General features: G+C 40.0%; 1 long non-coding RNA gene across 1 annotated transcript; it reads right to left on the bottom strand.

Annotated features, from left to right (window-relative positions):
* Positions 1–10,199: 10,199 nt before the first annotated feature.
* Positions 10,200–13,263, bottom strand: LOC118558643. The gene is made up of 3 exons (XR_004928407.1): positions 13,046–13,263; positions 11,401–11,542; positions 10,200–11,261 (listed from the first exon to the last, which is right to left on the bottom strand). It is a non-coding gene; the product is annotated as an uncharacterized LOC118558643 (long non-coding RNA).
* Between the last annotated feature and the right edge of the window lie 1,989 nt (positions 13,264–15,252).

The raw sequence follows: 15,252 nt of genomic DNA, 5'->3' as shown, positions 1-15,252 counted from the left end.
CAATATCCTTCAGTAATTTAGGAAAAACGGCAGCACAGCACAGCAAGCCACAAGATGGAGGAGTTCACCTCTGACCCGGAACTCAAAGAGTACTGCTTGTTACGGCCGCCATCTTGGGGCGGTCGACCTGCTACCCTAACCTGCTGATTCAAGCTGAACACACTAACGATACCCCGGCACTGTGCGGCGTATTTTTGTTTAAATCGACGGACTATTGACGTCAGGGCTCGAGGGATAACTTTTCATATGTAAAATTAAAGAGATTGTGATGAATTTGATTGTTTTATTGTAGTATTTGCTATATTTAAGATATATGCTGGATAAATTAATCTGGCTATTGATTTAAATGAAAAAATCGTTTTTTAAAGCCAAAGGGAAATGAAATATTGTATTTGGTATATTTAAGATATATGGTGGATAAATTAATCTGGCTAATGATTTAAATGAAAAAATCGTCTAACCTGCTGATTCAAGCTGAACACACTAACGATACCCCAGCACTGTGCGGCGTATTTTTGTTTAAATCGACGGACTATTGACGTCAGGGCTCGAGGGATAACTTTTCATATGTAAGATTAAAGAGATTGTGATGAATTTGATTGTTTTATTGTAGTATTTGGTATATTTAAGATATATGCTGAATAAATGAATCTGGCTATTGATTTAAATTAAAAAAATCGTTTTTTAAAGCCAAAGGGAAATGAAATATTGTATTTGGTATATTTAAGATATATGCTGGATAAATTGATCTGGCTATTGATTTAAATGAAAAAATCGTTTTTTAAAGCCAAAGGGAAATGAAATATTGTATTTGGTATATTTAAGATATAAGCTGAATAAATTAATCTGGATAATGATTTAAATGAAAAAATCGTTTTTTAAAGCCAAAGGGAAATGATATATTGGGTGAAAATGTAATTCTCTGAAATTGGCACAGCTTGGAGTCGAACCTACGATCTTCTGCTTTGCAGCCCGACACCTAACCCACTCGACCAAAACACAAGTGTCTTGCTCAGCCGAGCATTATTGAGAGGTCAATTGTGTTAAGAAGTGTTTTTTGCGAATTCTGTTCCAACTGTAAGTCAAAACGGCGTCAAGTACAAAAAGCCCTGATCGCGGCGTCGAGACGCACGTTTTGATATATAGTTTGTGGGGGTACAGCCTACGGTTTGGGCTGTATTAACGGTACTATAATAATAATAATAATAATAATAATAAATAATAAAGAAACCCTTATTAGGTGCATAACATAAGGCCTCCGCCATGCATTTTCAATGCATAGGCGGGCGCCTAACCATGCATTTTCAATGCATAGGCGGGCGCCTAATAATAATAATAATAATAATAATAATAATAATAATAATAATAATGACAAAAAAAGCATGTAACCTCACAATTATATAGCAATAGCCTAGTAATGGTGAAAGGCCTACTGATGATAATAATAATAATAATAATAATAATAATAATAACCAAAAAAAAGCATGTAACCTCACAATTATATAGCAATAGCCTAGTAATGGTGATAGGCCTATACTACTCATAATAATAATAATGCCTGCAAGCTCACATTAGAAGTCTGGTGCTACTGCCAATTATAACAATAGCCTAGAAATGATGATAGGCCTACTGATGATGATAATAATAATAATAATAACAAAAAAAAGCATGTAACCTCACAATTATATAGCAATAGCCTAGTAATGGTGATAGGCCTATACTACTCATAATAATAATAATAATAATGCCTGCAAGCTCACATTAGAAGTCTGGTGCTACTGCCAATTATAACAATAGCCTAGAAATGATAATAGGCCTACCTACCGCTACTGATGATGGTAATAATAATAATGTGGGCCTAAAAATAATAGCCTAGGGCTATCTATCTATCTATCTATCTATCTATCTATCTATCTATCTATCTATCTATCTATCTATCTATCTATCTATGCAAGGTGGGGCGGGGCGGGGTGGGGGGATGGGGGATCTGGGCGGGGGGCACTGGGGCCCCAACTGCAATGAACCAGCTTTGGGGGGGCCCAGCTTGCAAAAGGTTGAGAACCCCTGTCTTAGAGTAAGCTGATTTCTGCTACTCTGGCAGGCTTCAATAAAACGCAAAGAAAAGGTTACTGGCTAAAATGGGTAATGTTGCAATAGAATTAGCATAATGACACATCCTACTAACTAACATGGGTAAATTTAGGATTAAAGCATCAGTGTAAAATGGGTACAATATTTATGGAGATTTAACATCTTTCAACTAGAACACAAATAACTCAATAGTCTTTTTAACCAGATAAACATCCTAAGGGAAAAAACACATAACACTGAGTTTAGCTAACTGTTAACCTGAGGGCTTTTAGATAAGGATAATTTAATGGTTATCGTCTTACATACAGAAAATAAGTAAGATTATTTTAATTGGATTAAATTATGTGGACATTTTTGGATCTGGTCAGGATTGCTGGGGGCTGTGATGATAAAAGGGTAACAGCTTGAAGGTGATATCAATGAATGAAGGTTTTCTCTGAGGAACATCAAAGCAGCAAAGACACACCACATTGAAACTCCTGTTGTGCAAAGAACATCTTGAATGAGACATAAGGTGAGATCCTTACAATGAGAGACGTTCCACACAGGGGGGTGTGGAGACCCCTGGGGCATGGCACCCGGGACGAGCTGCTGTGGACTTGACACAGCTGGTGGAACCAGAGAGACGACGGGGTGGTCCCACAGGTTACCTGACACCTAACACTGACTGTAAAGGGTTCTGAGTTTTCAGGGTTGCTGAAAACAGAAAGCTTCAGAGAACCTTAACCTTTCCTGACCAGGCACTCAGAACACATAGATCAGATTACTGGGGCCTAGACAAATAGGAACGCAGAGACGTGTTCATCCAAGAACTTCTTAATTAAAGTCCTCAATCCTCAGTTTAAGAAGATAAATAAATTAAAAATCACAATGTACAAAATGTAAGGTTTACTTTATTTTAGGATTAATTTGGGAACTAATTCTGATTTGCTTAAGTAGCTTTGGTTGTTCAACAATGTTAGAACGTTTTCAAAAGCTCCTGTTCTCTCCTGCTCACTGCTTTGTTTTGTAGAACCTTGGCGTCCTTGAACAGTAACAGCATGGTGTAAATATTTTGTCTTTTCGGTGCAGAACAGCACCTCGCTTTCTTTAAAAAAAAAGAGGGAGAGAGGGAAAAGGCTTTCACATGGAAAGGCTTTCTTTTTCTCAGTTGGGTTTTCAAAATAAAATGGGAAATATCATGAAACGAATATGTTGATGAAATTATGTTGCAGAGAACTTCAACTGTCAGACAACAACAGTTAAGACACACATTGAAAGCATTTTGTTAAGAATTATTATGAATTTACTGCATATACATTTGAACTTAAAGACTACTATTTTAATTAATAATTAAATTGCAGAATTCTGAAAGCTAAATAATTGTGCACAGAAATATCTTGAATGTGAAAGTGCTTGGAGGATGTTTTAATAAATGACACATGAATGGGGGTTTTGATAAGAACACTAATTACACCTTGTTTCTGTTCTCCAGTGGAAACAAGGACTCGTGTCTGCAGACCATCTTCACAAAGTGTTTTATTAGAGAGAAATGCAAAATAAAATGCTCAGTTCCCATCCAGAACTGAATGCTTATTACCATCCAGCTCAATCGTCCAGCCTACGAGGAGGAAACAAGAAGAGGACTGGGGATGAAGAAGCCACAGAACTCTGATTCCTTATTCTTCATCGGGAGGAGTTACCTGAAGAGACACTAAGCGCGATTAGATTATTTTCTGCCTTGTGCCTGAATGGCCTGAAGGCTTTCTTAACTTTGCGTTCTTGACGTTCAGACTCTTCTCATATTTTGTTGCTGTTTGTTTAACTGCTCTGTTCCACTGACTCACATGTTTGATTTTTTTTGTGTTTGAGATCTACACTTTAATGTTACATCATGTTGATCAATATGGGTTTATGAAAAATGGAAACTGTCTGCTTCAGACACACAAGGATCTATGGTTTATGCAGCTTTTTGATTTGATATGGGAAGAACCGGGTTCCTTTAATATTAGCTGGTAATGTTAACACTTAGATTCAATACAGGGTTTTCAGGCTCAGATTGGCCGAGAGCAGATCTCCCTGGGAGGGGGGCCTTGCAAGTTTTTACTATCCCCTGGGGGTAGCTTTTTCTGTTGTTCCCCTGCCCGCACTGAACCTCTCCTGCCTTTGCTCTTGGTGTTGTAAGTTTGGAGTGGTGGATTATTGTCCATCGTAGGGGTGAGTGGAGAAAGGAGTTGGAGGGTATTCAGGGTGGGGTAAGAGTAGACGGATTCGACCTTGGTTACTGAACAGGTTTTAGCTTATCTAGTCTAATGTAATCTCAAAATAATGTGCGCATAGGTACCTAAAACAGGCCTTACCTAATTAGATGAATCCTAAATTGTAGACAAAAGCTAAATCTTTGATCTTGTGTGTTAAAGCTCTATGAAGCATTCATGTTGATCTGTACTAAAAGTTCCAGCACTACCCGGTTCCAACACGGGAACCCTTTGGGGTCCCACTTTACGAGTTTACAGAAATGGTTCCTCTGTGCTTTGTTCACATTTTCAAGTGATGGGTCATCTTGTTTTGTCTTGATGCTGACGACGCCATCATCAAAAAAAAAAAAAAAAAAAAAGCGAGGAATGTTATAAGAATTATTATTTTGAAGTTACTATGGCCTCACACCACTCGGACAGAGGAGGCCTGGAGACCTGATGTCTGTGTATAAGATCCACTATTTGCTGATTGCAAGGCCAAATGCTGCAGCTGCTGAGGGATACTGATTGTTTACGATAGACTGTCTTTGTTTTGTCTCATGGGAAGGCCACGGTGCAGTATTAGGGGAAGCCCGAAAAGCGAGGCAGGCAGAGACAGGGCAGACAGAGACTGCAGTGGAACCGTGGGGTGCGATTTCTTTCCATCTATGTGAATCTCTGCTCTGTTTCTCAATAAAAGTGCTGGAACGTCATTACCACCGTCTCGTCATTTAGTAAAGATGGGAACTCAGTTACTATTGTTTAGAATTCCACCCAAAACTCCCATAACAACAATCTAAAATCCTCTTTAGAAGGGTTTTCATAAGAACTGTTGGTTACACATTATACTGTAAAAAGTAATGTGTTTGCCATATGTAAGTGAATTCATTGGTAAAATGTTATATTTCATTTTATTGTACATTTTATTTGTTAAAATTACATTTTGGCAACAATGGAGATTATATTTTGGAAATAACTCTAGTTAACCGTTGTTAACTCCTGTTGGTTATTATTCCAACTGAGAATTTTAATTTCTGTTGTACAACACATTTAAATGATTATTTAATAATTTTTCTGAGCTTCAAGCAATTGCATATTGGAAAATTGGGACTATAAAACCTGTTTTGTTAATACAGGTCAGGTCTTTTGACTACGTTGAAATTGATGAATCCAGCCTTAATGGCCAACGAGGTTGATGAAAACTGATCCATTGATGGCGAGCCTTCCCAGTCGGACCGTGAGCTCTACCACACCATTCACCAGATTCTGTGGTAGGATTCTGTCAGTTCGTTGACAGACATCAAGAGAACCTACTTTGGATACAATCCCTGACTTGACTTATTCCCCTGACTGACTAACTGACTTACGAACTTGAACAATTATTGAAGTTTGAAGCTACAAATTCCAGAAGAACATTCTCCAGAAGGACATTTTATTTTCTTAGTTTTATTTTGGGCCCATAGGTATTGTTGTTTTTGTATTGTACACTTTTAAATATCTTCTACTAAAGGTACATTTAACTACAAATACTTGTGTCCATCACTTATTGCTATCTTCTCAGCTCCTATGAACCTAGAGCGTTAGACGTGTACATACCCTGAAATGGGTTACAAATACTTTAGCAATATTTCTAATTGATAAAGTGTGACTGTTACAGTATTTCTTTTGGGTGTTTATCCACCAATTTAACTGTCAAACGTTCATAATAGCTGTCTTAATGCAAGAAACGCAACCCTTAAACACATGAAATAACAATTAACTTTAAAGAACTAAAAAGGTTTTGTTAACTTTTGACATAAAGCTGGATTACCAGCTAGTAAGATACCTTTGATTAAATTGGTATACTAATGTTTAAACCAGGGGCGTCAAACGTACGGCCCGCGGGCCAAATCCGGCTTTAGTCCAGTTCGGTGGCCCAATGCATTTTCATTATTCAACGGCTGTATCTCCTTGCTGCATCGACCGATCTTCACCAGATTTTTTGTGAGTCGTGGGGGAGTGCTGCCCAACGCGTTCGTGTGAATCGCCTGGTGGACAGGCCAGAAAAATGCGTGACAACTTCTGCGGTGGCTGGCGACCGGCGGTGCGCGAACCCCTGCGGTGGCCAATAGAACAGAGCGGCGCTTGGCTGCGAGGGCCGATCATCACCGCTTGCGGTTTTAATTAAGTATTACATTTTATACAGAAGACAACCCAATCTTTAACAGCAAAAAATAAATAGAAATGAATTAACTAAAAAAAGAAAGAAAAAAAAGAAATTCTGTTTGTGAGGATTTACCTGAACTAACCCGCCTTACGAAGAAACGACAATCCTCGGTTCGATGGAAATTAGCTACTGCTGGCGCTCCAACCTCAGTCAAACTGCTTTTCTGTTCGTTGTAGGTTTCTGTAGACAGTAAATTAAATTCTGTGAAGGTTTCTTACACAACTTTCTATCGAACATCGCTCTCTGTCGCCACACATTCCCTGGCTAAGGGCTCGCTCAATGTCTTGCCCTTTTCTCGCAATTCTGTCAATTACTACCAACGGCATTACTGGTTGCAAATCGACGGACAGAAAGCGGAATTTATGAAGTTGGATGTCTCACGTATTGGTTCCTAAAACTTTTGATCATTGATTTTTGATATCTGAAATAAAAACTATAACCGGTAAAAAATGGATTATGGAGATCCGAGATTAGTTTTCAGACATCCAGAAAGTTTATTTTAGATAGGAAGAATGTTATTTTAGATATCTGAAAGTAAAATCCTACTATACATAATTGGGAAAAGTGATGTCATTTCTACTAGAAAGAATTATATTTAAGATATCTAAAATTTCCACTTTATGGCATAGAATGGCATAGCAAGAATTCTTGCTATGCCATTCTTCTGGCCCCGGGGGTGGATGAGATTCGCCCTGAGTACGTTAAGGCTCTGGATGTTGTGGGGCTGTGTTGGTTAATGCGGCTCTGCAGCATTGCGTGGACATCGGGGGCAGTTACCCTGGATTGGCAGACTGGGGTGGTGGTCCCCCCTATTTAAAAAGGGGGACCGGAGGGTGTGTTCCAACTACAGAGGAATCACACTCTTAAGCCTCCCTGGTAAGGTCTATTCAGGGGTTCTGGAAAGGAGGGTCCGTCGGATAGTTGAATCTCGGATTCAGGAAGAGCAGTGTGGTTTTTGTCCTGGCCGTGGAACACTGGACCAGCTCTATACCCTCAGCAGGATTCTGGAGGGTGCATGGGAATTTGCCCAACCAGTCTACATATGCTTTGTGGATCTGTAGAAGGCATTCGACCGTGTCCCCCGAGGGATCCTGTGGGGGGTACTCCGGGAGTATGGAGTACCGGACCCTTTAATAAGGGCTGTCAGGTCTCTGTACGACCGGTGTCAGAGTTTGGTCCGCATTGCCGGCAGTAAGTTGGACTCGTTTCCAGTGAGAGTTGGACTCCGCCAAGGTTGCCCTTTGTCACCGATTCTGTTCATAACTTTTATGGACAGAATTTCTAGGCGCAGCCAAGGAGTTGAGGGGATGCGTTTTGGTGGCCTTAGGATTGCGTCTCTGCTATTCGCGGATGACGTGGTCCTATTGGCTTCATCAGGGCGTGATCTACAGCTCTCACTGGAGCGGTTCGCAGCCGAGTGCGAAGCGGCCGGGATGAAAATCAACCCGACCCCGGATAAGCGGAAGAAGACGGACGGACGGATAGCAAGAATTCTGTTGAAGATATCTGAAATATACATTTAGACAAGCAAATATATGTTAAATTGGTCACTTAAAATTAGTAAGGAATTGTAGATATCTGAAAGTTCTTAATAGTACAAGTTTGATTCCAGATCACTTAAAATTTTATTACTACAGGCATAAATGTAATTAGTGATGTCTGTGTTACAATTCTGACAAGGAAGATTGCAATTTTTGCTTTGGTTATTTCTGTTTGCTTTAGAATCCTAGTTTTTTGCCTTGTTCTCTCAGTTTTTGTTTTTGTTCTAGCTTTAGTTATCTAGTGTTACAATAGTTTACCCGTTCCTGTCCTAGTATCTTTGTTTTGGTTTTTGCATTAGTTTTATAGTTCTTTTTTTCTTGTACGTCTTGCTCTTTTTCTTAGTTTTTTTTGTTTTATTTTGATTTTCTAGTTTTTTGCTTCGGTTTTTCTTTTGTTATCCCTACCCTAGACGTTCCTGCTTCCCTTGCGTCCTGGCGTTTCCCTCTGGCGTTGTCACACGCCTTTTCTTCCCTCTGGCGTTGTCGCACGCCTGTTCCTTCCCATTAGCCTTGTGGCGATGTTCGCCTGTCATGCCCGTTTTTGCCTGGTGGCGAGGTTCGCCTGTCAACGTCAGTTAGACGTCCTTTGTTTGGTTTATCAGGGATTGTTAGAAACCCTTTTTAGTTCGCCCTAGTGGGTAGTTTTGGTTTGATTTTAGCCCACCATCCTACCTTCCCTCCACCCACCCAGGTTAGATCAGCTTGGTTATGACTCTTGCCCGCCATCCTGCCTTTCCTCCACCCACCCTGGTTAGATCAGTTTTTGGTTTTGACCCTGGCCCTCCATCCTGCCTTCCCTCCACCCACCCTGGTTCGGTCACTTTGTAGTTTGTTTTGTTTGTTGGGTTTTAGGCCGTCCGGAGTCCGGCCTTGGGGGGGAGGTAATGTCATGGTTGAGTTTTGGTTTGGCCTTGTTTTTCTGTTATTTTCATTTTTTCATCTCTTTTGAGTTCGGTTTAATTTTATTTATTGTTTTCAATCATCAGTTATTTTCTGTCAATTTTCACTTCACCTCCTCAGCAGTCAGTCACACCTGATAATCATTTGCTTGTTAATTAGTCAGACCCTTGTTTCACCTGTTCAGTGCTCTATTTAAACCTCCCTCTGTCTTCAGTTCAGCACTGGGCCGTCATCTGCTATCCACCACTCCATGCCAGTCCCTCTGTAAGTCTTTTTATTCTGTGGTTCATTCCTGGAGAAGCTCTGCTCTTTGTCCAGGTGTCTTCAGTGAATTGCTAACCTGACAAGCTGCTCTGGTGAAGCCCTGCTCTGTGCCCTGGTGTCTCCTGATAACTGTTAACCTGTCAAGCTGCTCTGGTGAAGCTCTGCTCTGTATCCTGGTGTCTCCAGAGATCTGCTAACCTGACTAGCCGCCCTGGAGAAGCTCAGCCCAGTGCCTCAGTGTCTCCAGAGAACTGCTAACCTGACTAGCCGCCCTGGAGAAGCTCTGCTCTGTGCCACGGTGTCTCCAGAGATCTGCTAACCTGACTAGCCGCTCTGAGAAAGCTCTGCTCAGTGCCCTGGTGTCTCCTGCAATCTGCTTACTAAATAGCACTGAGCTTCCTGGCCACTTAGATTATTGTGGACTCTCGCTCCAGGCCGTCAGCTCCTGCCATCACCTACATCCCTGACCTTCTGCAGCCCTGAACCTCCGGTCTTCATCATCTGCCATGCAGCACACTTCCTTAAAATAAAGACTCTTAAGCTTTAGTCCAGTGTGCGCTTCCTGAGTTCTTCAGTAAATAAATCATGACATATATATAATATATATAATTATGTTGTTTTTATATCTGCAGCGTGTAACGAAAATAATTTCCCTCTGGGATTATTAAAGTATTTCTGATTCTGAAATAAATCTGTTGGGTGCGGTCCGATGTGACCTTGCCGTCAGGCCGCTGTGAGGAACTTGTAAACTTTGGTTCAGGAAAAGGAAGAAGCATGAAAACCATGACTGTATCCCTAACCTAACCTTCAGATGTTTGTGTTTCTACCACAGCCTACCACGTTTTAATTGTGCTCTAAGCGAAAGATTCTGTTTAACAAATTTAGATGCCCAACTAAGTAGAGACGACAAAGGCAACATCTCTTCCATAAGAGCTCCAAACGACTGTACACATTATGCACAAACACATCAGACAGATTAGGTAATATAAAACAGCTTCTTTATTGACTCTAATGGGAAATTCTATATAGTTTACATATCTTATACTGTGAGTTATATGGGAATGCCTTCTCATTTATAGGTTCAGTGTTAACAAACAGATTGTTTCAACCTCTTCCTTTCCATCTGGAGCTGCTGTCATACAGGAGTTGTCTGGACCAACATGATCTCACATACAGAACCTTCTGAAAGTATTTAGCCCCCTTGAACTTTTCAACCTTTGGCCAAATTTCAGGTTTCAAACAAAGATATAAAACTGCATGTTTTCATTAAGAATCAACAAGTGGGACACAATCATGAAGTGGGACGAAATCTATTCATTCCCTTTCTTTTAAAAAGCACATTTTTATTTTGGCCCTCTCCTTGTGTTAAACTTCTCCCTCCTATTGGCAAAAATATCTGTTTATTTTTTTCTTTGTTATTAGTGGCCATGATGATAAGTTCAGTTAAATATTTTTTTATGTATCAAACTTTAATTTTGTGTATTTTCTTTATTGCCATAAGGACAAACCTAGAAGAGGACATATGATAGTCTTGGATAACAATTTGTCAACTTCCTGAAAGTTGTTAAAATCTAAAACCATTTCAGAAGTTTAATGGCAGAACCTGAAATCATCTGGCACAGTCTTCTGATATTTTATCCTCAGAACCAGCAAAAAGGCTTTCAGTAAAAGCCAGATGATCAGTTTTTTTTAAACACTGGTGCACTTTTCAGACTTGTAAAACCATGTTTTACCTTAAAATTAAGTAAAACATTAACAACAGCTGAACAAACATGCAAACCCGTCATCACCTTTCAGTGTAACCTTTCATTGTCACATTCGTAATCATTTAAGAAACTTGCAAAATTCCCTCCATCATGTATATTCTAAAAGCCTCATAGGAGGAGTGCAGTGACAACAACTGGACAACAAGACAAGTATTGGCTTCTGGATAAATTTTCTTGGTGTCATGCAGAAACTGCATTTTAGGCTGGCAGGAAAAGCCAAGTGGAGGAATGGCAGAGGCTCCAGAGATAAACATCGAGAGAGAGGGTGGGTCCTCTTCTACAAGATAGAACAATAAAAGAATACGACTGTTAGACATGGAAAAAATACCCCTGACACGCTTAATCCCATGGGGGTAGAAACAAAATTACAAAGTAATTTTAAATTTATGGAAATTGACTAAAATGCAAAAACAGACCTTCAATGTCAATCAGCCAGTCTCTCCAAAAGTGTCCCTGGCAGTGAGGGCTCTCTCCTCACACACGGACATGTCAGGAACAACGGCTGGGTTTTTCTGGAGCTCTTTCAGTAGCCCCAGAATCTTGAAGCCCTCTGCAAACCTAAGAGGCAAGGCAAGTTTATTTCTAGAGCACATCTAATGTACAAGACAATTTCTACAAAAACCTTAAAGCAAGGTACAGAGGACATTAAAAAAGTACATATAAAAAAACAAACATGATTAACAAACAATTTATTAAAGGAGCAATAAGCGATATTTTGACACAAGGTTGTGCTTGAGCACTGTCTGTAGACCAAAACAATCATGGGTGCTTTCAAAGGCTGCCTGCACAGCGGCGTGTTGACCACTCTGCATTTCTCAGCGTATCATAAGCACGGTGGGTCGCCAGGCTAATATTAACTATAGACCTTAGAACAGGGGGTCTTTAATCTGGATTTACATAAAAATGTTTTAGCTGAGTCTGGGAGTTTGTTCCAGACATGTGGAGCATAGAAGCTAAATGTAGCTTCTTTAGGTCTGCTTCTGACTATGGGAACTGGTCCAGATTGCATCCAGATGAGGTCTTGTGGATTTTTATTGGATCAGAAGGCCACTGATGGATCCTGGTCCTAAAACATTCAGAGCTTTATAGACCAGCAGCATAACTCACAAGTCTGTCTTCTGACAGAGAGGGAGCCAATGGAAAGACCTCAGAACCAGACTTATGTGGTCCAAGGGTTTGTTTTTAGCTAGGGCTAAATAAGCTGCAGTTGTCTATTATATTTAAATTGTAGATCTGTAAACATGCTGTTACAATAATTAGACTGACTACAGATAAATGGAGGACTAGTTTCTCCAGGTCCTGCTAAGTGATCACACATTTCATCTGATATTCTTAAGGCTGATTTTGTAATTGCCTTAACTTGTTTTTTAAAATTTAGGTCTGAATCCGTCGCTAAATCCAGATTTCTGGCCTGGTTGGTGGTTTTTAGAAGTATAGATTAATATCCCTGTCCATCAATCTTAGTGATAAAAGCACCATAAAACAAGTATGCTTACAGAAAAATGGAGGAACCCATTTTTTCTTATCACAACATCAACACATTTGTTAAGATAAGAGGGTGGGAATATTTTACTGGTCGTGGGCAACTCTCATAAGTTCATTGACATTAAACTTGACAGCGGAGTGAACTAGGGAGTCCTTTTTTCTCCAGTTTGGGACATGCCTAAGGAAACCCTTGATGCTAAGGCTGTCTGCTGCTTCTGTCTGAATAAAGATGAATACACATGAGTCCACCCCGCCTCTCCCCCATTGAACGCTGGAGATAGGCACCAGCAACCCCCGCGACCCCATGAGGGATTAAGCGTGTCAGAAAATGGATGGATGGACACATGAGTCCCACCAATAAACTCATGCTAAGTGCATGTCTTTGGACAATGGAAGGAAACCGGAGTACCTGAAGAGAGTCCACACATACACAGGGAGAACATGCAAACTTCACACAGAGGCTGTTGAGCCTCATCTGTGGTAGGCCCAACCTATCCAGGACTAAGCATTTTAAAAAGTATTGAAGGTGATTACAAACTTTGAAATGGTTTGCAAAATGACAGCTTATACTCATACCTTGATTAGCTGCTCCCGGAGTTTGTGATCATGCAGGACTTCTGCTCTGAAAGGGGCTGTTGGGAGCCCGCAAATTGCTGAAACAGCCTTTCTGAGAAAAAATGGTGGGTAACTCCTCCATGGACCACACAGACTGTAATAATTTTTGCTACAAAGTAGTACAACTTTGCTTCCAATGCTGCAAAAGAAACACAAAAGGATGGTTAGTTAAATGACTACCCAAGACTAAAAATTCCTCTGCTTAAAATAGACTGAATTCACTAGAATGAGTAAAGGCATCTTTAAAAAAAAACCTGACATACAAAATACCCTAGCACTAATATGTGACATTTATATGATGGCTGGCTGGAGGAATACTCCAGTCAGTACTATGACTAGTACTGACTGGATTATGGAGATCTGAAATTAGATTTCTTCCTAGTCGGAATTCAGTTTTAGACATCCGAAATGTTTATTTTAGATTGGAAGAATGTTATTGTAGATGTCTGGAAAATAAAGCCCTATACACATGAGTGGGGAAAGTGACGTAATTTGTACTAGTATGAATGATATTAAAGATATCTGAACTGTTAATTTTAGATAGGACAAATGTTATTGTAGATGTCTGAAATGTAAATTTTGACTAGGAAGGAATGTATTTGAGATGTCTGAAATACATACTCAGTCAAGCTAATAAATGTTAAAATGGCCTGCCATACCCGCGCAGTACATGGCACTTGGACCACACGGGACCCAGCGGTAACTGTATGGGGGAGAGACGTATGCAGCTCGACTAACAGCAGCTTAAGCATCCTATATCCCGCTCTCAAGATAAAAGCATCTACTAAACAGACAGCGCTGTGGCCACTTTACTCAGTGTAACATAACACAGTAGGACTAGCACATAGCCACTGAGCTATATATATATATAGCACTGGAGTGCTAATCGCCGGCTGTTACAACGAGTCGCTTTGAAGCCACCAGCCGCCATATTGGTACTCCCTATTTTCCCCCAGTAACTAGGGAATATGTGCGCTACAGCATCGAATAACGATGATTTTTTCATGTTCAGGGGGGGGCTTAAAGCTTTTAAAATGTCAAATGTCATATACGTTTATGTTATGTTCTAAAACTATCAAGTACTGAGAAAGTCATGTACTGAAATATTTTGCATTTTATTTATTTAAATATATATAACATTTGTAAATATATAAATAACAATACACAAAAACATATTTACATAGATGTATACATATATATACATATATACATATACACATACTTATATATACACACACACATATATATATATATATATATATATATATATATATAATATGAATAACATGTAAAATATTTTAGCACCTAATTTTACTAGTAGTTGATAGTGTTAGTACATCTACTGACTGTAGAATTACCTATATAACGTTTTCACACAGCCAGAAAACTGCTTGTTGTTGCAACCAAATCCTGTGGGATTCTGTGAGAGTAGGGAGTAGCAAGATGGCGGCCAGTGACTTCAGTTTTTCAGCTAAATCAGCACTCCAGTGTATTTTATAGCTCAGTGCACATAGCAAGCTGCTGTGTGGGGGCCATCGGCGAACGTTATCAACTAGGTTCGCCCACTTTGCTTGCCTGTCTGAAAATAGTTAGACATCTAACCTCACACCATTACAAACATTCCTCAATGTGAACTAAGTTAGTAAGCGTACAATTTATTGTAAATATCAACAGAATAGGCTAATAACATGACACCAATTATTTTCAACCTGTTTTATCTACTTACCGACAACTTCACCGCTGCTCCCTGGCTTGCTGGTAAAAAGCTTTCTGGCGAGTGGCGAACATGACTTCTTTGTCAGAAAGACGTTGTTGGTGTAGACCATAGCTCTCAACTCTCACGCATTGACCGTGTGACACACGCATTTCACTAACTTCACACGCTCACACGCAACACATGGCATTTCACACGCAAACATGGAATTTCTCACACATAAAAATCACAAAGCCCATCTGGGCTGCGGACCACAAAACTCCGCCTTCTGCTGAGCTGTTTCGGCTTCTTTCACAACTTGTGGCCATCAGTAATTCCTGCTGCAGTTCGTGTTAACAGAGCAGCAGGAAGAGTAATCAGAGTTATGAATAATTTTAGTCTTAACCAGTGGTGAAAGTAAGCCGGTGTTATGCTCAAAATGCATGCCTGCCGATATATGCATCCCTTGTCGCGG

The sequence above is a fragment of the Fundulus heteroclitus genome, unplaced genomic scaffold (assembly GCF_011125445.2).
Source record: "Fundulus heteroclitus isolate FHET01 unplaced genomic scaffold, MU-UCD_Fhet_4.1 scaffold_139, whole genome shotgun sequence".
In the NCBI taxonomy this organism is placed as follows: Eukaryota; Metazoa; Chordata; class Actinopteri; order Cyprinodontiformes; family Fundulidae; genus Fundulus; species Fundulus heteroclitus.
This window is presented reverse-complemented; position numbering and strand designations above follow the sequence as displayed.